The 24,703-nt window shown below is 42.5% G+C and overlaps 2 long non-coding RNA genes across 4 annotated transcripts in view; both read left to right on the top strand.

Annotated features, from left to right (window-relative positions):
- LOC134486402 (uncharacterized) overlaps window positions 1-601 on the top strand; it is a 6,839-nt gene extending 6,238 nt beyond the window's left edge. Inside the window, exon 3 of the long non-coding RNA XR_015684463.1 lies at window positions 464-601. This is a non-coding gene — a long non-coding RNA (uncharacterized LOC134486402). The remainder of the gene's footprint in view (window positions 1-463) is intronic.
- An 8,561-nt stretch (window positions 602-9,162) lies between these two features.
- Window positions 9,163-23,840, top strand: LOC102548277 (uncharacterized). Of its 3 annotated transcripts, XR_015684461.1 has the most exons (6): window positions 9,163-9,278; window positions 10,794-10,903; window positions 11,391-11,521; window positions 18,284-18,378; window positions 20,081-20,218; window positions 23,595-23,840. It is a non-coding gene; the product is annotated as an uncharacterized LOC102548277 (long non-coding RNA). The 3 variants fall into 3 exon arrangements; XR_015684460.1 differs by lacking the exon at window positions 10,794-10,903; XR_015684462.1 differs by lacking the exon at window positions 20,081-20,218.
- Window positions 23,841-24,703: the final 863 nt, after the last annotated feature.

The raw sequence follows: 24,703 nt of genomic DNA, 5'->3' as shown, positions 1-24,703 counted from the left end.
GGCTACAAAGCAAGTCCAGCAGATCCAGGACTCTGTTACACAGAGAAACCCTGTCTCAAGAAAAGAAAGAAAGAAAGAAAGAAAGAAAGAAGGAAGGAAGGAAGGAAGGAAAGAAAGAAAGAAAGAAAGAAAGAAAGAAAGAAGGGAAGAAGGAAGGAAGGAAGGAAGGAAGGAAGGAAGGAAGGAAAATAAGCTAAGAATGGATAATGTTTGGTCAAGGATAAAGTCTTTCAAAAGAACATTCTGTAACAATTGAAATGGTCATATCTCATCTCTCCCACTACTTGCACCACCCACAGGTAGCCACTAAGTACTGAAATGTTATCAATGGGGCTGGAAAATTAAATTCTGATATAAAATGTTTCAATGTCACATATGGCCTGTAGCCAAGCTGAGCAGAATGACTGTAAATGCTATATTTTTGCTTTGTTTTGGTTCTTGTTTTTGTTTTTCCTTATATCAGAAGCTAGGTTACTGAAGACCACGGGCTCTCTGGAATCCTACACAACTTCAGCACCAAACTGAAACTGATTAGGTGTCCAGCATTTTGGACTCAGCAGCTATTGTGTAAGCCAAGCTAATAAATTCCCTTTATAATACATGTTAATTCTGTTGTTTTTATTTCTCTAGAGGACCTTATCACAATGTGTGCTTGATTTTATTTTTCACATAAACATTTTGAAAGATATTGCTGATCATGGTAGCACACACATGTAATCCTAGCACTTTAGAGGCAGAGGCAGGTTTATCTCTGTGAGTTTGAGGCCAGCCTAGTCTACATAGTGTTGTCCTCATATGTGATGGCAGGCTCCCAGAGCAGGTCTATCGAATGGTCACTGGCGGGAGTTGGAGGGGTTGGGGGAATGGGGAGCATAGGGGGCTGGGGTAGGGGTTATACTAGGAGATCTCTTTCTAGCAGCTCCTTTAGAGGACTTTAGGATACAATGAGATTTGAGCATTCTACCTTTTTAGTTATACACTTCTATTCACACACACACACACACACACACACACACACACACACACACACACACCCTGCAAATACCACTTTAAGGAATTCAGACAACTATTATTTCTCATGATTTTTTAAAGTTTTTTTTTTAATTTGTTTCCAATCTTATGTGACTGACCTGCATTTAGCTCTATGCACCACATGTGTGTAGTGTCCAAGGAGGACAGAAAATTCTCTAGGAAATGCCATATGGAACCAAATCTGAAACTCTTTAGAAAACAGCCAGTGCTCTTGAATGCGGAGCCATCTTGACCTCATTCATGTGTCTGGAAATGCTAGTGTCAGAATGACACCTTAGTTTTCTTCATGACTCCTCATCCTCTAGATGGCTGGAGCAACTCCCCAGCATAGCCTTCAATGGGTAAAGTGTCCTGATGCCAAAACAATAGTGGAAGAGCCAGGGTTGGGGCCAATCTGAGGCCAGTGGGAAAATTCCACCACAAACTTCCGAGCACAAAAGACCCCCTCCCTTCCAGGAGGAGTAGGGCCAGCTTAGTTCCTGGAACAATGGCAGGCCAACTATCAGTCCTTCAAAGCCACCTGTGACTCCACAACTGACCCCCTCGGAAAGTCCACTGACCACGAGTGAGTCTGAAGATCGCTTTGCCTCACCAGTAGTAGCCTGCCTAGTTACCATTGTTCAAGTCCTGCCCTCATTGTTTGAATCCTGCCCTTATCAAAGGCATATAACTCCGTTAGAGTCTGATCAGGGTTGTCTTTCTCTGAAAGGGAGTCGACCCCAGTGCTTTGGAATAAAGCTCCTCTTGCTTTTGCATCAATCACAGCCTCCAAGAGTCTCATTTAAGGGGTCCCAGAAGGGGTTCAGTTCAGACTTCACGATAGAATCTGAAAGCTCCCTTGAGGTGGTTTGAGTCTGAATGGGCCCCATATGCTCATCAATTTAAGTGTTGGTCATTAGAGTGTATTACTTGTCAGAGATTTATGTTGACCTTGTTAGAGGAAGTGTGTCACTGGAGGGTCAGCTTTGGACTTTTAAATGCTCAAGCCAGAGTCCAGTGCCTCTGTTTCCCTACTGCCTACAGATCAAGATGTAGAACTCTCCACTGTACATCTGCCTGCATGCTGGCATGCACGTCACCATGAAGATAATGAACTAAATCTCTGAAACTATAAGCAAGTGTGATTTAAATGCTTTCCTGTATAAGAGTTGCCGTGGTCCTGCTGTCTCTTCACAGCAACAGAGTATTGACTAAGATACCCTCTGAGGCATGTGCTTGCTTGTACAATTTCATCTTCACCGCAATATATCGGGTGAAACTGAGTTACAATTGAAGACCAAGAGTGTGGAGAAACACCCGATTCCTAAGAATGTCAAGCAAGCATGTGTGACAATATTTATTTGCCTTCAAATATTTTCCTTAAAATACTTTGAGAACTCACCATGATATGAGCAATGACTGCAGTGCTGTGAAGCTTGCAAAACATGTCATTTATGGACTTTTCTCTGAGATGGAAGCTGTTACTTAAAGTTTCTAGAAATAGGTTGGTTCCCTAAAAGTATGTCACATGAGCAAAATAGCTCTCAACTCAAAGAACTGAATACATGTTTTATTCTTGATCCTGTATTCTAGACCACGGCCCGGGGGAACATTTATTCTATGCCATAGCTAGAGAATGTAGATTCAGGTTACCCCCAAAATTCTGTCTTCCAATGTGAAAGAAGTTTCATAAAGATTCTATGGTTTTACAGAACAAAGAAAACTATAAACCAAGGCAAGTTTAAAATGAACTGCTGGGCACTCCAGAGAGGCAGATACTTAGAGATGGGTACGTTTTTAAGGCCTAAAGTGCTGTCTGATGACATTCTTTGTTCTTGGATTGGTTGAAGCTGTTGTTCTGCTGAGTTAGTAGTGTCTAAGAGGTTTTTATTCATTATTACAGGATGTTAGTTATAAGTTAACAGGTTTCTAAGAGATTTTTATTTACTATCATGAGATGTTACTTTAACAGCTTTTAAGAGATTTTTATTTATTATCACAAGGTGTTAGTTTAGACAGAGTGGGGCAAGGAATGGCAATTTCAGAAGGCTAACACTACCTCGAGATACAGTACTAGCGTCTGACCCTAAGCAACCCCACGCTCTCGTCTCCACAGTACTGAGATTCCATTCAGACCATTAGGTTCTGCAGACATAAACTCTTTCCAGAAAAAAAATTGTTGTTGTTAACAACCAGACACAGTTACGTTTTAGGAATTTTAATTCACAAATAGCTCATGTCAAATATCATGACTAGTGGTTTTCTTAAGCACAGAGGGTGAAGCTCAGCAGGAAAAACACGGAAAAGAAGATGAAAGAGAAGGAAGGGTACCTTTCATTCTGGAGAAGTCACAATATCCCTGTAAGGTTGGGGCTTTTGCTATTATTGTTATCTGTTTGTTTGCCTTCCAGGGGCTGGGATTATAGGTTTAGAGCTACTGTGCACAGCAAATATAAACTTAGTTAATAAGAAAAATTATGAATACAGAAGAATTATGTGCTGCTCTTGGATCTTCTCATTGAATAAATTATATAGAGAGACAAGATAGTCAAAGATAAAGAGCAAAATCTCCTACTCTCTCAATAGTCCTAACTAGCTGCCTGGACCTGACCCAGTGGCTTACGATGCCTTCTCTATACAATGAGAGCCACAATCTGAAGTGACAGCACCTCACCCAAAATGGCCAGACTCGGGGAAAACAAATAGTATCAAATAATTTATTACTTCAAAGACAGCTAGCTGCCCTCTTAAACTCTATTTAAACTCTATTCAAATGGACTCCACTCAATTGGCAGAAGGTGCATTCTACCTTTCTACCTCTCTCTCTCTCTCTCTCTCTCTCTCTCTCTCTCTCTCTCTCTCTCTCTCTCTCTGTGTGTGTGTGTGTCTGTCTGTCTGTCTATCTCTCTGTGTCTCTGCCTCTGTGTCTCTCCCCCTCTCTGTCTCTCTTTCTCTGCGTCTCTCTCTCTCTCTCTGTCTTCTCTGTCTGTCTCTGGTTTTAAATTGTGATTTATTTTCCTGGCTCACCTAAGGTCACTTTCACACAAGTATATACTGTATATTGAGTCTATCCCCAGTCACTACTCTCTCTTCCTCGCCCCTTTTCCCCTCACTACTCCCCTCCCTGCCTATAGATACTTGTTTCTGCTTTTGTGTTATCAGTACACATTTGATTTTATGTCTCTTTAAAGTCAAGAACACACACATGAGAGAAATCCTATGATAGTTGTCTTTTTGAGACTGCCTTAATTCATGCACTATGACTGTCTCTTTTAAGTCTACTTTTCTGCAAACGGGCTAACTTTGCTTTCCTTTCTGGTTGTGTTTACATATCAGATTTCATTTACTTTTTACTCTGTTGATCGACACCTAGGCTGGTTCCATGACAAAGCTCCTGATGATGCTATCAGAATAAACACTGATGCCTCAGAAGTTTCTCTGTCATAGGTTGATATGGAGACTTGGGTAATACCCAGGAGTGACTGGGTCATGTGTAGGTCTACCACTCAGTATTTTGAGAAACTTCATGATTCCCATGGCAGATGGACTAATGTAGATTTCTACAAGCAGAACATAAGGGTTCCCTTTGGTTCACATCTTCACTAACACTTCTGAAGACTGCCTTTCTGACTGGGATGAGATGGAATCTCATGGTGTTTTATTTGCATTTCTCTGATGGCTAGTATTATTGAGTATTTTTCATGTTTACTGGATATTTGTATTTCATAGTTTGACTTACTATCCACTTATTTCCATTTATTAATTGAGTTGTTGATTTTTTTTCTTGGTGTTTAGTGTGTTCAATTTTTGTATAATATAGGGTGGGTTTTTTTGTTTTGTTTTTAAGGCAAAGTTTCTCTGTGTATCCCTAGCTGTCCTGGAATTAGCTCTGTAGACTATGCTAGTAGATTCAGAGATTTGCCTTGTAAAAGTAACTTTTATTCACCTGAAGTAACTGTTGTCTCAGAGTAATTGCTGCCTCTATCTGCTAACATGGACCTAATTCTGGAAGATTCTAGCCTCTGTACAATCCTTTCTAGGCCTAGAGTGTTTTTAGCCTCTGAGACTTATTACTGAATAAGCCTTCACCCTTTCTAGATCTTTCTGAACTCTCACTGGTTGGTTCAACTCAGCCATTCTGATTCAAACTCCTCTCCTAGCTGACTGATTCAAACTGGCTTTTCTCAGCTTCTGACTGAAATGATCAGCTTGGCCTCAAACTCACTCTAGCAATCTGTTCTAATCTTCTGGCTCCTCATTCTCTGGCTCGTTCTGCCTTTACCTGTGTCTAACTCATTCTCTCTGGAACCTGTCTCTTTCTCTCTACATCTTGTCTCTGTAAACCTGTTTCCATAAACATTCTCTCTCTCTCTCTCTCTCTCTCTCTCTCTCTCTCTCTCTTCTTCTTCTTCTTCTTCTTCTTCTTCTTCTCCTCCTCCTCCTCCTCCTCCTCCTCCTCCTCCTCCTCCTCCTCCTCCTCCTCCTCCTCCTCCTCCTCCTCCTCCTCCTCTAGTCAGGACTGCCTGACTAGAACTCAGAGATCTGCATACATCTGTGTCCTGAGTGCTGGGATTATACCACCATACCTGGACCTAATCTTTTCTATACTGGAAACTTGCAAACTTGCGCTATACCAGGCTGGCCTTGAACTTAGAGATCTACTGACATCTGTGACCTGAGATTAAAGATGTGTCTATATTCCAGCCAGAATACTAGAAGATCTTTGGATCTGATCTCTTGCCAGATCAGCCATGTTCTGAATTAACATTCCTCTACATTGCCTTCTTCTGCCTCTCCAGTGCTGGGATTAAAGGTGTGTACCACCACACCTAGCTGTATATTCTAGATATTAATCCTCTGTCAGATGTATAATCTAGTAAATATTCTCTCCCATTCTATAGGCCACTTCTTCATTTGATGGTGTCCTCTGCTATGAAGAAACATTTTATTGCGTGGAGTCCAATTTGTCATTTCTGACTGAGTCTTATTTAGAAAGTCCTTGTCTGTGCTGATATATTGATATGTTTCCCATACATTTTCCTCTATCAATTTTAGATTCTTGGGGTCTTACATTAAGGTCCTTGATTCACGTGGAGTTGATTGTCATATAGACTAAGAGATAGGGGTCTAGGCTCATTTCTCTTTACACGGAAACCCAGTTGTCCAAGCGACAGTTGTTGAAGCAACATTTGTCTTTTCCTTATTGATACAAAAACTCAGCTCTCATCTCAAAGGGGATGACAGTTTATTGTTCTCATTGTTCTTTAGCATTTTGGGGTCTTTTCTGCATCTATGTAAATTTTAACATCGTTTTTTTTTCTATTTCTTTGAAGATTGATATTGAAATGGAGTTTTCAAATTATTTGTGGATGGGTGCACATAAGTGCAGGTGCCCAAGGAACTCAGAGACCTCATATCCCCAAGGAATTTAAGCTATAGGCAGTGAGCCACTGGAAACCAAACCTGAGTGCTCTGGGAGAGGATTAAGTGCTGTCAATAGCTGAGCCATCTCTCCAGGCCCTGGAATTTTTGTAGACATTTCACTGAACCTATAGATTACTATTGATAGGGTAGCCATTTTTCCAGTATTAATTCTTTAAATCCCTGAACATGGGATGGCTTTCTATTTCCAAGTATTTTCTTAAGTTTCTTGCCCTGTGTTTTAAGTTTTACTTGCACTAGTCTTTTAGTTTCTCATTGAGATTTATTCTCTTCACTGCTACGAGGATCCTATTCCTACTCAGAGAGGGCAATTCTCTCTGAAAATCCACCCACAGTGCTTCTGTGCACGGTGTCTAGTCTTTAATAAATCTTTATATTCATTTTGGCTTGGTGGCTACTTTGACTACTCTGCCTTTGAGTATACTTTGCAAACATGCCCACCCAGAGAGAACTGGCTAGTGAAAAGTTAGTTTTAATTTCTGCCTTAACTTGTCCATGAGTGATCTTCATTCAAAACAAAAGATCTTAATGAAACCCGACAGTGACCCAAGCATGGCGGTGCACACCTATAATCCCAGAACTTTGGAAGGAGTGGTGGAGGACCAGAAGTTTAAGGTAATGTTTGGTGCATTGTGAATTCGAAGTCAGTCTGAGCTATAGGATACCTCGTCTAAAACTATGAAAACCGAGACAAACAAAGCAACTAAAAATCAATCAATGAAAAAGTAAAGTTGACAGACAGAACGGAGAAAGAGGGAAGCCAGCCTGAGAAGTCAGAGACACAGTGTAAAGCGAATGCTCATCTCTGGAGATGGGCTGAGACCCACCCATGCCCACAGCTGCAAAGGGAAAGTAATTGTCCTACACAGACAGTGGTCTGCCACCATCTCTACAGACTGCAGTGCCAAAAAGACAAAATTAAACTTAAAAAGTATCTCCTGAGGGAGCATATACAGCAGTAATGCTCAAGAAAAATACTGAGTGACAATGGTTGAATAAACCACAAAATGTTTTAAAAAGTATTAGCTGGGCATGGTGGTGAATACCACTTGGCACTTGGGAGGCAGAGGCAAAAAGATCTTGTTGTGAGTTCAAGGCTAGTTTGGTCTCCATAGAGAGTTCCTAGACAGCCAGGGCTACATAGCAAGACCCTGTCTCAAAATAAGCAGATAAATAAATAATAAAAAGTTTTTAATAAACTAAAATGTGATTAACTTTCTTGTGCTCGCATATTAAAAATATTTTACTGTAATTAACCTTTATTTTGGATTTCTCCCCACTTTTTTTCTGAAAAATCTTTTGTTAACTTATTTATTTATTTTTTTTTACTTTACATCCCAATCTCAACCTCCCGTCCCCTTCCAGTACCCCCCTCACACAGATCCTCCCCACATTACCCTCTCCTCTTCTCCTCTGAGAAGCGGGAGGGAGCCCCCTCCCTCCATTCCCTCTCTCCCCTTCTGATTTAAATGGAAGGAAAAGTTTGCCAAGGTTCATGTCTTCCTGAGTCAGCAAGTAAATTTCCCATTAATCTTCCAGCCGAATGAGTCACCACCCTGGCTTGGGGAAGTCCGACTTGGCCACCTGGGCTGCAGAGAAACAACACTGTCAATTAGTCTAGACAGCTTGGGGCAGGCACTTGGCCATGTATGGTTTCCTTTCCCACTTCCCACTGGTAGAACCTAGACACTCTCCTGGGAATATGTAAAAAGATACCAGATTGAGCAGAAGAAAAATGCAGGATGTGCAGACAAATTACATATAAACACATAAATATTGAATGTTTTCTTACAATGGATCATTCTTTATGATATTAGGGACTCATTTTCATATACACACAAAGAAGGAATTGCTTATCTGACATTCATTTTTATTAGGCAGCCTACATTTTATGCACCAGTCTCACATGGGTAGATAGATCTTCCCTGTGCCATCCCCCGGCTTTGGGACCCTGGCAGAGTGCCTTAGAGATCAAAGGCTGCTTTCCTGAGTTTGAGAGAATCCTCGAAGGCTGAGTTCTTCTTTCATCTTTTATTAGCCCCATAATTACCATCTAACATCAGAGAAAGACAAAATTGACGACTGACAAGAATTCCTCTGAGACAGCTTCTCAGTCTTTCCAATACCGCACAGGAGGCTGGGGGAAATCCATATTCTCTCCTTCATCCAGAATTGCTAACCATAGTGCCTCTGGAAAAGGCTGAGTTGGCCATCAGTAGCAAGGTTTCTAGGGTTTCACGAGTTCTAATGGGTACAAGCATCTCCTGGGGACATTTTGAATGACTGGGGTACATTCCATCTAAATACAAAATTTGAACACCTGGCGTGAGAGCCAGGTGTCTCGATTGTAATTCCTAAATTTGACCAAAGTTGAGAATGGCTGTCAGCTGAGTCACATTTATACAAGGTAATGTTCATCACAGGATGAGAGGGGATTTCTATATAAAAAAAGATGGAATTACGGTACTGGTTATTACGTTACTCATCCACTGTGTGTATCTTTTGGACGGTTTGTTGTTGCTTTTGGGACAAGGTCTCATGTAGTCTAGGCTGGCCTTGAACTCACTATTTATGTAACTTAAGACCTAACCTTTCTGCCTCCACCTCCCAGGTCCTGGGAGTCTACTCGGGGGTGGGGTGGGGGTGGGGGTGGGGGTGGGGGTGGGGGTGGGGGACAACAATCCACTTCCCTTATAATTTTCTTTTCAGTGTAATCTCGAGGAGGCTTTAGCACCTCACCAGCAAGCCCTTCCCATGAGTCCACCTCCAGGCATGCCTTCCAAGCAGCTGATAGAAACAGTGCATTTCTACTAAATATGTTCCAGGTTTGGAAATTTCTGTCTGTAACATCCTGCTTGTTGGAAAATACTTTTCCACGGGTCTAAAATAATTTATTTTTCCTAATGTGTCTAGCGGAAACCAAATAACTACTGCCTCTGTGTATTTCATCTTCAAAAAAAAAGGAAGTTCTGGTGAATTTCTCCTTCTGAGGTTTGGCTAAAGTCAGGAATATGTCTCGATGAAAAATCTTTAAGATGTTTTTCACATAAAGACATGTCACCATCAATACAACCCATACACAAAACAGATGGGTAGCGCTTGGCCACTTACCTCTCCTTTCTCTTCCTAATTATTGTCAACTTGGAGTCACCATTTGATGCAATCTTCCTTAAATCACCATCTTCTTTTCTGTGCAGTTTTCAACTAAGGAATGTTCTTTGTATGTCTTGTACCTTACACTGGAGTGCTTGTCCATGCTTGTCCATGCTTGTCCATGCTTGTCCGTGCTTGTCTATGCTTGACCTTTTTTTTTTCTTTTTTTCACTTTTATTGCTTTTATTCTGATTTATTTTTCTTGGTCTGCCTTATCCAGCATATGTTCCCTTTCATTCATGTCCTTCCTAAGCACTCCATCTCTTTACTGCTCAATCCTATCGTATAATTTTTTCTTTTTTCTTTTTTTTCTTCCCCCCCCCCCCCCCCCCCGGAGCTGGAGACCGAACCCAGGGCCTCGTGCTCGCTAGGCAAGCGCTCTACCGCTGAGCTAAATCCCTAACCCCCCTATCATATAATTTATTTATAATAATTCTTTAAATTTGTTTATTAGTTTTGGCAGTTTTGGCGGTTGGACCAGGACCATGAGCATGCCAGATAAGCACTCTACTCTTGAGCAAGGGAGGACATTCTAGAATATGTGACCTGTGCTTTTTCTCGACCTTCCCCTCTCTCATCAGGGTTGGGATTCAGACAAGGGACAAACAGCTGAGGTGCATACTTAACATAACTGAGGTACTTACTTAACATATGGAAGTAGACCTTGCCTCAAGTTTCTCCCAGCATCCCTCAGTCCCTATCCTGCAACTTCCTCTACCCCAGAGGCTTTTTCCTATGTAATCCAGACTTTACAAAATAAAGTATTTACTCTCTGCTCCCAGGAACTAAAGTCCCTTATAGAAAGCTAGACAAGACTCATAAGCCCTCAGAACAAAGGTGAATAAATAAATGGATGCAAATAGACAGACAGACAGACACAAACACACTCACACACACACTCACATACACTCACACACACAAACACTGACACACACACTCACTCACACACCACACACACACACACTCACTCACACACCACACACACACACACTCACTCACACACCACACACACACACACACCACACAAGCGCGCACACACACATACACACACACACACACACACACGATCTTATTGTCCTAATGTGTCCTAAGAGACAAGCTATACATCTCTGAAGGGAAATTGAGTGTAGAATCACAGGCTAAATAACAACCCAGAATAAACTGATGCAATCTTTTATCTCTTCTAGGTGTTGGTCTGGTGTTTGCTACCGATGAGATTATTGACATATCAGTTCATCAGTTCTATTGAGCCTTTTTTTAAAGATACATAAATGTTATTGAAAGGGGTTGCATATCTGTAAGTAAATAAGTAGCCAAAAGAGCAAAGTGAACTTGGAAACCAGTATGAAATAATGTTACGGAAAGTTGTTTTCCTGTCGTGATGGTTGATTTAAATGTCAACTTGCCACATTGTTAGAGTCACCTGAGAACAGGAACCTCAGATGAGGAACTGCCTCCAGCCGACTGGCTTGTAGGCACGTCTGGGGTGTTTTCTTCTTTAAGGACTGATGTGGGGGTTGGGGATTTAGCTCAGTGGTAGAGCGCTTGTCTAGCAAGCGTAAGGCCCTGGGTTCGGTCCCCAGCTCCGGGGGGGGGGAAAAAAAAGAAAAAGAAAAAAGAAAAAAGAAAAAAGAAAAGGACTGATGTGAAGGATTCAGCCCAGTGTGGGGGTGCAGTCCCTTGGAAGGTAGTCCTGGGTTATCTAAGAAATGGCTGAGCGTGTCAGAGAAAGCAAGCCAGTAAGCAGCCTCTCTCACTGGTCTCTGTTTCATTTCCTGCTCCAGCTTCCTGTCTTGACTTCCCACATAATCAGTGAATTAAAAGCACCTCCTCCTCAAATGGCTTTTGGTGGTGGTTTAATCCCAGCAACAGGAATGCAGCTTGGATATCTGAAGCCTGCCATTCTTTGATGAAGGTTAGTACATGTGGGTAGAGATCGCACCACCAATGAATACAGATCTGTGCTCAACCTTTTAAAGTAATCAGAAAGACCAGCACAAAATCCCATTCTTACGGGTGGGTGATTCATTGTTATTTAATGTAAAGCTTGCCGGTCAAGTTAAAGAAAGAAAGAAAGAAAGAAAGAAAGAAAGAAAGAAAGAAAGAAAGAAAGAAAGAAAGAAAGAAAGAAAGAGAGAGAGAGAAAGGAGGGAAGAAAGAAGGAAGGAAGAGAGAGTGAGGGAGAGAGAGAGAGAGAGAAGGAAATCTCTTTAGCTACTGGTTCCTTTTGAACAAAACTACAGTCAATGAGTTTCCCACTGCTAATACTTAAGTGTAGGACCCTTTATGGTCTGGTGATTACTTGCAAACATCTAAAGGCAGTAGACTCTAGAGCGTAGAGCATGGCAGAAGCTACGCACAATTAGGATACATGGGAGACAAGCTACTCCCATTGTTTGACCTCTCATTTGACCTCTTGGTTTCAGTCACATCCTGTTTTTATTATGTATACCAAGGGAACCCTGGTCAAATTCCTCTTCGATGAGTCTTAGCTTCACTTAAGAAAATAGGGCTGTTATTAGGCTTGTTTGTATTGCTCTAAAGGTGTAAATGTTTAATGCACTTCAGAACGGTGACAGGTTAACAGTCATAGTCACTGTTTTACTACCTCACTGTAGACTGCCCTGCTGCTTGCCACGATGGCTATTTTAAGAGCATGCTTTCACGGAAGGAAGAGCAGATCCCCATTGTTTAGAAGTAGATGGCACATGCACACTCATAAACACTCACATTTTCAGCTAGCTGACTTTGTAGGAAGAACAGATCTCAAACTGGTTTTGCCCTCACATACCATGGGGCAAACATTTTCTGAAAGGACATACCAAGAGAAGGACACACAGTGAAGTGCTCTCAGAACAACAGTGTCAGTCACCTTTTCTGAGTCACCTTTTCAAGCCACTGAATGGGGAGGCCCTGCACTATGGGGAAGTGGATACTTGCAGACTCCTTTTGGCCGTTTCCAAAAGACTTGGTAACTGGTGTTGCTGCTGGTTTATAAGGTATTTCTCCAATGGCGAAATGAGCCAATTTCAGCAGAATTAAAGTATATAAAGACAGGTTTATTGGAAAGCAGCTCTCCAGAGAGTTCACTGGTCCCAAGGCCTGTGGCCAGGGAGGTCGCCCTGGGGCGGGAGACAGAGAGGTGGGGGAGAAGCTCTTTGGTGTTAGTTACCATTGCAACTTGTGTTGTGTTGTTTTGTTTTGTTTTGTTTTCAAAGGGCAAGGCTTTCACTTTCTTTACATCATTCTGGGACACCAGCTTGAATTAGAGGATACTACTGTACATCCTACTGCATTTTTACACTGGAGACAAAGTACAATTAATTACTACTGGTCACTGAACTGGCCCAGCTGCCTTTCTTGTTGAGTGACTTTGTCTGCAAAGCCCTTTTCACAGCTGCTGAGAGGCATGAGTCCCTCACACCACTGCCTGGAGTACTCAGAAGCTCCCGTTTTAGTTAGTGTCCTTACATTTTCCAGGTTCTGGAAGCCAGGCAAAAAGAAATCAAATTATTCGGTGCATTCCAAATGTAAAAAGGCATTAGCCAAGCAAAGCTATTCAAACCCCTAATGTGACCCCACTTTTAAATGTGTTCATGAAAGTTCTGGAACATCTGGAGGAGAGAGGACACAATCTGTGCTGTAAGCCAGTTTCACGGGTCACATGTAACCACGGGGCATCAACCACAAGACGTCCATATCTTATTCCTTCAGGTGTCCACTAATGTTTTGAGTATTTTATCTGTGAGGTCTAATGGAACATAGTGTGGAGTGCACAGTTTGAGAGGATAACTGCCCTGGCCTTCTGTGAGGGGAAAACTAGTAGGTGTGGAGCAATGCAAGACAGGTAAAGCAACATACTTGTCATAACTCTTTATAGATCCCTTAGGGACTGTGGCATCTGTAAGCTACCACACACTACCAATACACAGGAACTCTTTAATGTCCACATGCACTATACACTCACAGTGTTTAATGTAACAAGCCTCTTAAGAAAAGCTTATGACAGGAACTGGAGAGGTGGCTCGGGGGTTGAGAGTACTCACTACTCTTACAGAGGACCTGGGTTTGCTTCTCAGCACCCATATCAAGTCTCATGACCTCCAATAAACTTCAGTTCCAGGAGTTCCAACAAACTCTTCTGGCTTCTGCGGGTCCCAGGCACACTTGTGAATGTTGGCATTTTGTCTAGGCTCTGCCCCACAGTTACCTGGCAACTGGCAGGTGGGCCTGACTCACACTAAAAGGGGCTACTTGCCCCCTCCTCTCTCTCTTGCTCTCTTGCTCCTGCTCCCCCTCTCTCCCCATTCCCCTACCCCCTCTTGCCATGTGCTCATGCTCAGCCTCTACTCTCTCTCTCTCTCTCTCTCTCTCTCTCTCTCTCTCTCTCTCCTCCCTCAACTCCCCTCCCCCAGTGTGGCTGGTCTTTCAGGGAAAAGGATGCCTCAGCAGCGGAGGAGGCACCCCTTTCCCCCACAGCTGACTGCACTGACTGCACATCCACCAAACATATTCCTTCTCTCCTCATATTTTTATAAAACACAACAGTGAACAAATGTGCATCAAGGAAAGCACTCACAAACATAAAATAAAAATATTTTACAACCCAACTCTGTGATCTAGGTGTGGCTGAAGGCAACAGTGCTCTGGGACTCAACGGCCAACTGATCAAACTCTGTGTCTCTCTTGTTCAAGTTAGAATAAAAATCTATAGGTTGACTGTTAGGGATGGAAAAACAACTAAGGAGAAGAGAGCTAACTAGAGGAAACATCAAGCGTTTTAAAATCTTAAATGCTGGACCTGGAAATGTCTCCGTGGTTAAGAAGGCGGCAGAGGACCGTGCACAATGTACCGTGCACAATAGCAGCTCGCAACTGTCTGTAACTCCAGTTCCAAAGGTCCCAAGCCCTCTTTAGGCTTCTTTGGGAACTGCACACACACACACACACACACACACACACACACACACACACACACACACACACAGAGAGAGAGAGAGAGAGAGAGAGAGAGAGAGAGAGAGAGAGAGAGAGAGACACGCATGCAGTCAACACTTAACAAATCTTTAAACTATTAAATGCCCCTCAACTCTCACCTTCTTGAACATTGCCAGCATCCGTCACCAGCTCATCTGTAACCCATAATTCCAATTAGTCTCCCAACTGATCCAAACAGTCTTCCACAGCTGAGGGCACATAGATCAGACACACACATGGGAAATATATTACTCTGTCACTCACTATTGCCATCATGGACAGGTCTGCTTCACAATGTTAAACAGATTTTTTTCTTTGCTCATTTCCCACAGGAAGGCAAGAGTTTGGGGTTTAGTGTTTGCTTTACCTCAACATGATTTTTATTTTTATTAATTTTTAGTGGTTAATATTTAGTGATTTTTATTAGTATGCTCTGGTTCTGTTATAGATAAGGGGCCTCTAGCAGATGCCATAACTTCTTAGTGACTGCATTCTTTTACTTGTCTAGCCCCTTTTCACATCTATGTGTACCCCTTTCTATCAAAATTTGTATCTTCTGTTTGTTTCCCTTCTTTCTCTGTGTTTACTTGTTTTCAAAGCACAAACTTTGTAGTCTGTATCATACTCTCCTGTGTTCTTGAGTTCTGCGAGATTATAATGACCTCTGAATATCTGCTGGCCCTCACTCACGACAACTTATTTCCTGTGTGTCTTAACCAAAACTGACTTGGCTGGAGGGACTTTGCAGTGTTCTTTCATTGGTTCCTATTCTAAATGTTCTATGACTATGCCTAAGTGTAATTATCTAGACAGAGATATTCCACTGGGAGCCCAGAGGCAGACATTTTCATTTTCCTTTTACCTGCAGCAGAGATCTTGCCTGGTGTTCTGTTGGGATAGCCTGCCTCTGGGTGGGCAACTCCAGGAGGGAGGGGCTGCAACTGTCTCCATTCCTCTAAAGAGTAGCAGTCATCTTTTTCTGCAGGTCTGTGTACTGGAGGCTATCTGCAGAAAACTCTGGCTTGGTGGGAGGGTTCAAGCAAAGGGGAAAGGGGACAATCAGGGGGAAGTACCACCTCCGCCACTGCTGCTGCTGCCAGGTAGCCACTGTTGCTCCGAGATGCTGCCTTGGCTGCATCCCTAGCCTTCTGAGGAGCCTTAGAGTTCAAATCCCTAGATTTTAACAACTCTATTTCAGTTTCATACTGTCATCAACTAAAACTTGGCCCCAAATTATATTATAGTTTTCTCCTCCTCCTCCTCCTCCTCCTCCTCCTCCTCCTCCTCCTCCTCCTCCTCCTCCTCCGCTTCTTCCTCCTCCTCTTCTTCCTCTTCTTTTTGGTTTTTCAAGACAGGGTTTCTTTCTTTGTAGTCCTTGCTGACTTAGACCAGGTTGGCCTTGAACTCACAGAGGTCTGTTTCATCTTAATGCTTAGCAATTTCCCATTCCTTTTTGCCAAGTTCATCTTGGTATTTAAGATATAATTCATATTATCTTGCTAGCTAATAGCTAGATATATGGATGGGAAGAATTCTCTATTTAGTCTAACATGCCCCAGAGTAATTTTCTTGCCTCTTGAAATGTGTGTGGCTGTATATTTAAAATAGGGACAATGCCATCATGGCCACCTACAGCTTGGATCAGGATTAAATGAGACATGAGTTTAAATGCTTACATATGTGCTCAAGTACATAGTCACTTGTATAATAAACACCAGCCTACATTGTCTAGGTGATATCACTAGATTGCCAGTGTCTTTTTGGATTAAATCTCTGATCAGGATATTGATATTTCATTAGATAAACAATATGCTGAGTTTTCTGTAACTCACTAGATTGGATAATTAATTTTACACCAGTGCCACAGCACTTTTGGGGTTTCATGGCTTTCTTCTAACAAACCAGTGAGTCCTAGCAGGTTATTACCCACCAGTATACATTTCTCTGTCATATCAGTTAGCTTTCTGTCACTGCATCAGTTTATGTTGGGAACAGGCTGGTTCTGGAGGTTTCAGCCCTTGATGAACTGGTCGCCTTGCTTTGGAGTTGTGATGAGGCAATCTGTTACAGTGGGAACATGTGATGGGGCCAGACTATTGCTGGAGTCTCAGACCTCAGACACACTCTCTCTGTCTCTCTCTCACTGTCTCTCTGTTTCTCTCTCTGTCTCTCTGTCTCTGTATCTCTCCTGTATCTCTCTGTCTCTGTCTCTCTCTGTCTCTCTCTGTCTCTCTTTGTCTCTCTCTGTCTCTCTCTGTCTCTCTCTCTCTCTGTCTCTCTCTCTCTCTCTCTCTCTCTCTCTCTCTGTCTCTTTCCCCATGTGTGTATGTGTGTATGGAGTGGGTAGTACACTAGCAAACTATGTCCAACCATTTACCCTAGAAACTAAGAAGGAATCGTGTTGTAAATGAACTTTAATCAGCATAGCTATACCAGCAAAACAGAAGACTAGTTTTCTCACCTCTGCGTTTGCTGCTACTGACATAATTCTTATGTTGTAGAGGAGGGTGAGAAATGGGAGGACACACAAAAATGCAAGGTTAATCTAACCTGTCTTGGTCAAACTGTGGTCTGATTGGTCATGGTCTCAGGGTTAGCCAGATGGGACCTCGTCACCCTCAGAAGATCATTACTGCCGTGGAAGATTTGACTCTAGTCAAAAGACAGTCAATCACCTGGTGCTGGGAAACCCTGCTACTTAAGGCCACAGTCTACCATGTCCAGATAGCATCTCTGGGCACAGCAAAAAAATGGAGGACTCTTTTTTCCAGCAGGTCTTCCCTTTCTCTGACCTTATTTGGGGAGCCTGGCCCCCACACCCTCTGCCTGAGGAAGGTCACATAGTCCTTGGCAGACCTACAAGTCCACCTTCCTCTTTCCCAGTAAGAACTCTCCCACGGAGTCCCTGAGATTCCTCTCCAGTCATAGTATGTTAGGCTCCAACCAATGATTTTACATTCACCTCACTCCTTCCCAGTCTCCAAAGTTCATACACAGCCACAAATAAAGTGTATGCCCATAAGGGATTTCAATGGAAACCGTCTAAGAGCGCTGTTTCGTTGAGTATCATCTAAGTAACACTAAACTCCTCAGAGAAGGCCAGCCTGGTATGCAGTGGCACCTGTGTACTCTGAGGGAGGAAACAGAGTACAAGAAACCACAGCTGGTCCCCAATGTGCATACCACAGCCTGGTGTGATGCAGTCTGTCTCTAATACTGGTGGTGGTTTGACAGAATGATACCAGGGACTGGGGTGTTGCTCTGATAGACTTGATCATGCTTCTGTGTGGACTTTAGGGCTTTGGATTAGAAAAGCAGTGGAAAGTTTTAAGCAGAATGTAATGAGTCATACTTGTAGGAACATGGAGGACAATGGTACTGAGGGTGATTTAAACTGTAGGGGTCAGAGGAGAACATTATAATGTGTGTGGCCTAGAGACCATTCTTGTGACATTTTAGCACAGAGTGTGGCTGCTTTCCGTAACCTGCCTGCCCTTGCCCTCCCCCCCCCCCAAAACAAAACAAAACAAAAAAAAAAAAAACCAAAAAAAACAAAACAAAACAAAAAGCAAACAAACAAAAAACCTACCTGAGGCTAAATTGAAAAAATATGGCTCAATGGCTTTAGCAGAGAACTTTTCAAAACAACCTGGTATATTGACGATGCCATATGGCTATGTATGCTCTCACTCTTATGCAGATCTACAATGAAAAGAAGCAAGCTGAGCAAGGCAAAATACAGAACGTAAAGGGGCACCAGGAAGGAGAATGGAGCTAAGTCCTGTATTCAAAGAGGTAAACAGATTAAAGAAAACTTTAATGATAAAAGAAATGAAAGGAGTGGTGACCTCAGGACAAAATCCACCTAGCTAAGCTCCCAGTTTGTGAAAAGAAATTAAAGAAACGTTTAGAGCTTTGTGTGGTGGTACATGCCTCTAATCCCAGAACTCAGGAGGTAAAGGCAGGCAAATTTCTGAGTTTGAGGCCAGCCTGGTCTGTAGATCCAGTTTTGGGGTCGCCAAGCTTAGGCAGTGAAGGAAACCAAAATGCTGGTGAGGATATAATTGAATAAGGCAACCATGTTCCAGCCCCAGCAAGCAGCTTCTGCCACATGGTTCTGGTTTTAGAGTTAAGGAGAGAAGAAAGGGGTTATGGAATCTCCCTCTGCAACTAAGGAAAGCTTAGAGGCCACTCACGTATCAGAGGGCTCCCCGCATGGAGGTCTGGAGGGGCCATTGTGTGAAGCCTGGATTGCCTTGGAGACCCCACAATGTTGGAGATGCCAGAGACATGGGTACCTGGTGAGGAGAGCTGCTAAGAGGGGAGTGAAATCAGCCCAAGAGAAAGAAGTGTATTGCAGTCAACAAAGCTGAAAAGAGTTGGGGATCTGAAGTGCATTTTGTCATCAGACATGTAGAGTTTGGAGTTTGCCCAGCTGTATTTTGGTCTTGCTTTGGTCCAATATCTCCCAATTATGCTCCATTTCTTCCCTTTTGGAATTGTAATATATATCCTTTGCTTTTATTTTAAACAAAATCTCAATCATTCAATTTTACCAATGAAGACGGGAGCCAGATGCGGAGGTAAAAGTCTGCTAGCTCAGAGAGAGACAGAGAAAGCACCCAGCTGACCTTCCACAGTCAGCATTATCTCAAAAACCCTTAAACTAAATGTCCCTCCCTTTTCCTTCCTGTGTGCCTCTCTATCTGTCATCCTCCTGACTTCCTCTTTCTCTCTATCATTTTCTCCTATGCTCGCTCCCTGTCAACTGGTTGCTTGCTCTGCCTCTTGACCCGTGGTTGACTTTATTTGAGCCTGTTTACAATAAACAAACAGAAAGCTTGTGTATTAAAGGTATATGTTAGGGCTGAGCCACACCACAACCGGAAACAGGTTTTTCCAGTAAATAACACAATCTTGGGGGTTGACAGAGTGACCAGATATCCTGCAACCTTTTGCCGTTATATGATGGAAGTCTGTGATCTGCTTTGTCATTTTATTTTATAGGGGATCACAGTTAAGAGATTCTACGAGTCTCAGAGAAGACTTCGAACTTTGGACTTTTAAACAAGTTGTAGACTTTTGAAGTTTTTAAACGGAATGAGGCATTCACATTGCATTTGAGGACTTTTAAAGTCAGGTTAAATGCATTTTGGCATTGTGGTTTAGCTTCAAGTCTATGGGGGCGGGGCAGGGAGTGGAATGTGGTGGTTTGAATAGGAATGCCCCCATAGACTCACAGGGCTGACACAATTAAGAGCTGTGACTTTTTTGGAGGAACTGTGTTACTGGGGAGGTTCTAGAGCTCTCAGAAATGAGCCACTAGGCTTGCCTTGAGCTCTTGAGAGTCCTTCGCCCTCCTGTAAGCAGTCCTTCACCCATACTCTTAAACCCAGTGAAACCCATTGGCTTGCCAATGACTTGGGTTGAATCCTTACTTTGCTCTGTTGTTGGTTCCTTGCCTGAGCTGAGTAGATGTTTGCTCATGTCTCCCTAGGATTGGTGTCACACAAAAGTTTTGCACCGTTGTGTTCCTATGAGGTGATGAGGCTAATGAACTAACTAAATGCTACAAGAACTCTCCTCTACAGTGTATCAATCCCTACTCTGGATAGTCAGCTAGGAAAAGATCTAAGTGAGTCGTTGTTGATTCTACCTGTAGTTGTTAAGCAGCACCCCTTATCTCTTCTCTACCTCCATCCTGGATCCAACCTTTCAGAACTTTTATTGTATTAAGATTAACCCTTTTATGTGCCATGTTTAGGTGGAAATTTTTAGGTAAGCTCTTGACGTCAGGCACACTGATTATCTTTCCAATGATAATATTCTCATGCCTACGGCAGTGCTTGGGACAAAAGAAGCACATCACTGGTGTTTGCTAAATTCACGAACCTGTAGAGGACACACAGAAAAGAGAAGTAAGTGGAAGGAAACAAGGCAGAGTTTCTCGTCTAATCCTGTCTGTAAGAAGACACGTTGGTCCCGGCATTATTAGGGCTTTCCAGCATAGTCTTTGCTGTCAGAAGCCATCTAGGAAAGGCTATGACAAGCAGGTGAGTCTTCGTGGGTGTGGTGAGTGAACTCTGAGATGCAGGTTCCTCAGAGACTTCATCCTAGGATTGCCTCTGGCTGCTGATATGGCTTTCCTGCCACTGTTACATAGCCCAATGATGCCTGGGCATCAGTCCACTCTATTGGGCAGATCTCCTGAAGAATCAATATGAAGATATACGTCCATCTACTAATGCTGTAGAAGAACTGATGATTACATAATTCCCGATAATGATTTTTATAGACTTCCTAAATTGATACATCTGACCTCAAGCCTCTTATAGAATAAAGACTGTAAAGAGAGGTCTATAAGCTCTGTAAACCTTTGTGTGTCACTGGCTAAATGTACTAGGAAAAGAAAGCAGGCTTGAAACAAATTTACAATTGTAAAAGAAGGGAAGTGTTCTTTCTAGGTCAGGAATGTGGCCGTTATCTGGTAACTAAAGGTCATAAACTGGGAACTGGCAATTTACTGTAGGCGTAAGAACAGAAAATAAAAGATGGCCTAGTTTATCTCTATAAGACTTCAAAATAATAAGACACAAAGCAGATGATTCGTCTCTTGACAAAACCATGCTAACTTAGGACAATAATTATTACTTTAAACTTTAAAGACATGTAAACAATTTTGCTGTAACTCCTTAATCCTTATCGATCTGTGACACAAACTATTGCCTTAAACTTACTATGAACGTATGGATGTGAAAGTGCTTAAAACAGACAGACAAGCAGACCTGTGATCAACTGTCTGAGAAGGTATACAAACTAAGAATAACAATAAAGAGGGGCGAGTTCTTCTCTCAGCTTCATCAAGTGTGCTGTTTTCTGTGTGCTTGACTTTCTCTCTCTCCTCTATCCCTCCCTCTCTTCCTTCCTTTCTTTTCTTTTTTTCTCTGACTCAAGAAGATTTAACAAACTCCAAGCTTCTAGACTGGCCAATAAGAGGTCCCTAAGTCAAAGAGTAAAGAAAGACCCCGTGTAACTAAGTTTCTTTTCCCTGGCTGCTATCAGCAGGAGTTAATTCCTATAATCCATCAGCTTTTGGCCCCTGCATAGCAAGACAGAAATGAAGGCCAGAGGTCATCAGCTTCTGATCCGTCCATCTGTGCCCCACCTCAGTACCTGACTGCTGGGGGCAGGACCCCAGCATTTTGCCACGAGTAATTACACATTGAAAACATCAGTTTCCTTGTAACTATATTCTATTGTTCTAGAGTTCTGTTCTTTCCAACCTGGGTCAGATCTTCCTACTAATGTACTGAATTCTCCTGCTTTATGGCCATAATCAAATCATCAGGTCTGTACCTGATCCTGGTCTCTCTTTTCCCTCCTTGTCATCGTATAGAAATTAAAAAAGACTAGCAAAAATATCCAGGAAGTCCCTTTTCTCTTTGTGGCTCTGCCAATTACTGGCTGTTAAATTTGGGAAGTTAAACTGATCTGTGCCTGAGTTTCCTGATCTGTAATGTGGGCATAATATCAAACCTATCAAACCTGTGTTAGGCTTGCTGAGAGGACTAATTGCATTAGGGAGCCAATCTGAAACCCTTAGCAGACATCTCTATCTTTATTAATTTTAGTTAATTAATTATTATCAATGTATGTGTCGTGTGTGAGAATGTATGCACTTGTGGGGGGTGTGGCAGGGGATGGGCGTGACGTTTATGGAGCCTGACGTTGAGTCATCAGCCTTGTGATTGCTCAACCATCTTCACAGCCTCAGGGACTCTCTCTTAATGTTGTTTTCCCACTGTGATATTATAGAATATATATTTTGCACAAGGCATGATATCATACACCTTTAATCCCAGCACTTGGAAGTCAGAGGCAGTTAGATCTCTGTAAATTAGAGGCCAGCCTGATCTACACAGTGAGTTCCAGGACAGCTAGAACTATAGAGAGCGATGCTGTCTCAGAAAGCCAAAGTTAACTAACTAACTAACTAACTAACTAACTAATTAACTAACTAATTAATTAAACATTTTGACTTCATCTCCATTTCTGACATACAACTCCTAAAATCCTTTGAATCAACAAACTGATTTTTTTCCTGTGCTAATGAGCTTTCTTGTTAACAGCCATGGTAAGCTTCAAAATAAGGTCAGGGGTTGGGGATGGATGTTGCTACGTGTTATATAGCACCTGCCTAGGGTGTCTGAGGCCTGGGTTTAGTCCCAAACACCATAACACCATGCATACTTACACACACACACACACACACACACACACACACACACACACACACACACACAGAGTCCCTAGGGATTCCTAAAGTCAATTCCAATGGCCAGTGATTTAAATCAAATTCCCAAAAAGGCCTCAAAAGGCTTCCAGAAACATGAACAAATGGAGGCCTCTAGAAGGCATAGAAACATTGCATCCTCTCCTACAGGCTTCACTCCAGATGTCTTACCTATCTCGTCATCCTCATCCTTCATATATTCCTATAGTGAACTAGGACATATGTTTCCCTGAGGTCTGTGAGCCACTTAGTAATTAAACTGTGTGAAAGGGGAAGTGAGAACGCAGATTAAGAGCCAACTATTCAGATGTGCCGGTAAAACCACCTGGAAGCTTGCAAATGGTATCTAATATGGGTCAGAGTTCTAAGCCTGAAGACATGAGAACTGAACAGGGTTAGAGGGCATCCTGCTAGTGTCCATGGCTACAGAACTGCTTGCATTTTTCTGGGAGGCAGAAGTCTCTGTACATCATGATATAAGAGCAGAGAATGAACAGGAAATGACATCTTTGTTTCCGTGGGGAAAGACAAGGTCCTCCCTTAATGATGACCACCCCACAGAGATGTTGAGAGCCATGGTAGTGGGAGTCATCCAAAACGGGGGGGAAACTGGAATCAGGGAGCAGCTTTTAAGGTCCCACAGCCAGTAAGTAGCGGGGCTGTGAGATGGAGAGTGGAGTATTTGAGTCACATCTGCACTGTCTCTGGCCCCTTCCAGGTAGCATATCAAGTCTGAGTTGAGAAATTCCCTTACAGAAGAAGCAATGACCTGGCTGCAGTCACCTGAGTCATGAGGTTCTGGAGAAGAGAACAGCATTTACTCAATGGACTGAAGAGAAAGGGGATTTCCTTCATGCCTAACTCTTGAATCAGCTAGTGTTTGCTTAAGATGATGTATGAGACATGCACAATTGTGTAGGCAAAAAGAAAACAGAAATCAAACAATAAAATTTTCAAACAAGAACAAGTGTATGAAGGGTAATTCCACTGGTTTATGTAATTAAAACATCTAGGTGTGCTCAGCTATTAGCATCCGTTTCTTGGCTCAAGCTAATCTCTATGTCAGGTTCTGTGTGCAATGTGATAGGCTCTTCTTGCTATCAAGAGTGCTCGCACAGAGTTCAGCAAGACAGACGCTGCCTGCCACCCTGTTGACTCCAACAAAATCTGAGATTGTTGTTAGCAAGACCAGCTTGTTTATGAGCTAACGACGGGCTGTGTAAAATGGTGTTCTCTTTCTCTAAGTGTGGCTTATGTGACCTTCTCCAAAGGTTCTGAGTAATTAACTGCTTAGGCGCCACATGGACTAACAGTGGGGAAAGAGGGAATCACCACACCAAAACTGTGTCTGCTTTCCAAAATATAGTAAATAGATGTTCGGCAAGTTTACTACAATTTTCAATCACGTTTGAGGCAGAATTAACATGCTGCTGTTGTTATTGTTGTTGTTTATAATACACAATAGGAATCTTGATAAAACACCATCCTAGTCTAGTATTCATTAAAAGTGTGACTAGTGGCTGTCCCATAATTCAGGATGAGCCATCTGAGCGGTTCTGTGTGTCCCGGTCATTTGGCCTCTAATTCTGGATGAGCTCCAATGGTCATTGTTACATATTTTTTGTCCTATCTTCCTGTTACACTGATTCCAGTAGTAATAAATGATCTTTCCAATGATTCAGTCACTTAAGGACCCTGTTTCCACTGATATTTGACACAGTCAGAAGCATTTGAGGGTCGGCTGACTTGAAAACAGGAGTTATTCTCGGCAAGTTTGAAGTCATTGTGACTCAGGCTCATTGGTATCATGTTCTGAACAATGCTAGG

The sequence above is a fragment of the Rattus norvegicus genome, chromosome 3 (assembly GCF_021556685.1).
Source record: "Rattus norvegicus strain SHRSP/BbbUtx chromosome 3, alternate assembly SHRSP_T2T, whole genome shotgun sequence".
NCBI lineage: Eukaryota > Metazoa > Chordata > Mammalia > Rodentia > Muridae > Rattus > Rattus norvegicus.
The sequence above is the reverse complement of the archived record's forward strand: the minus strand, read 5'-3'. Positions and strand labels throughout refer to the sequence as shown.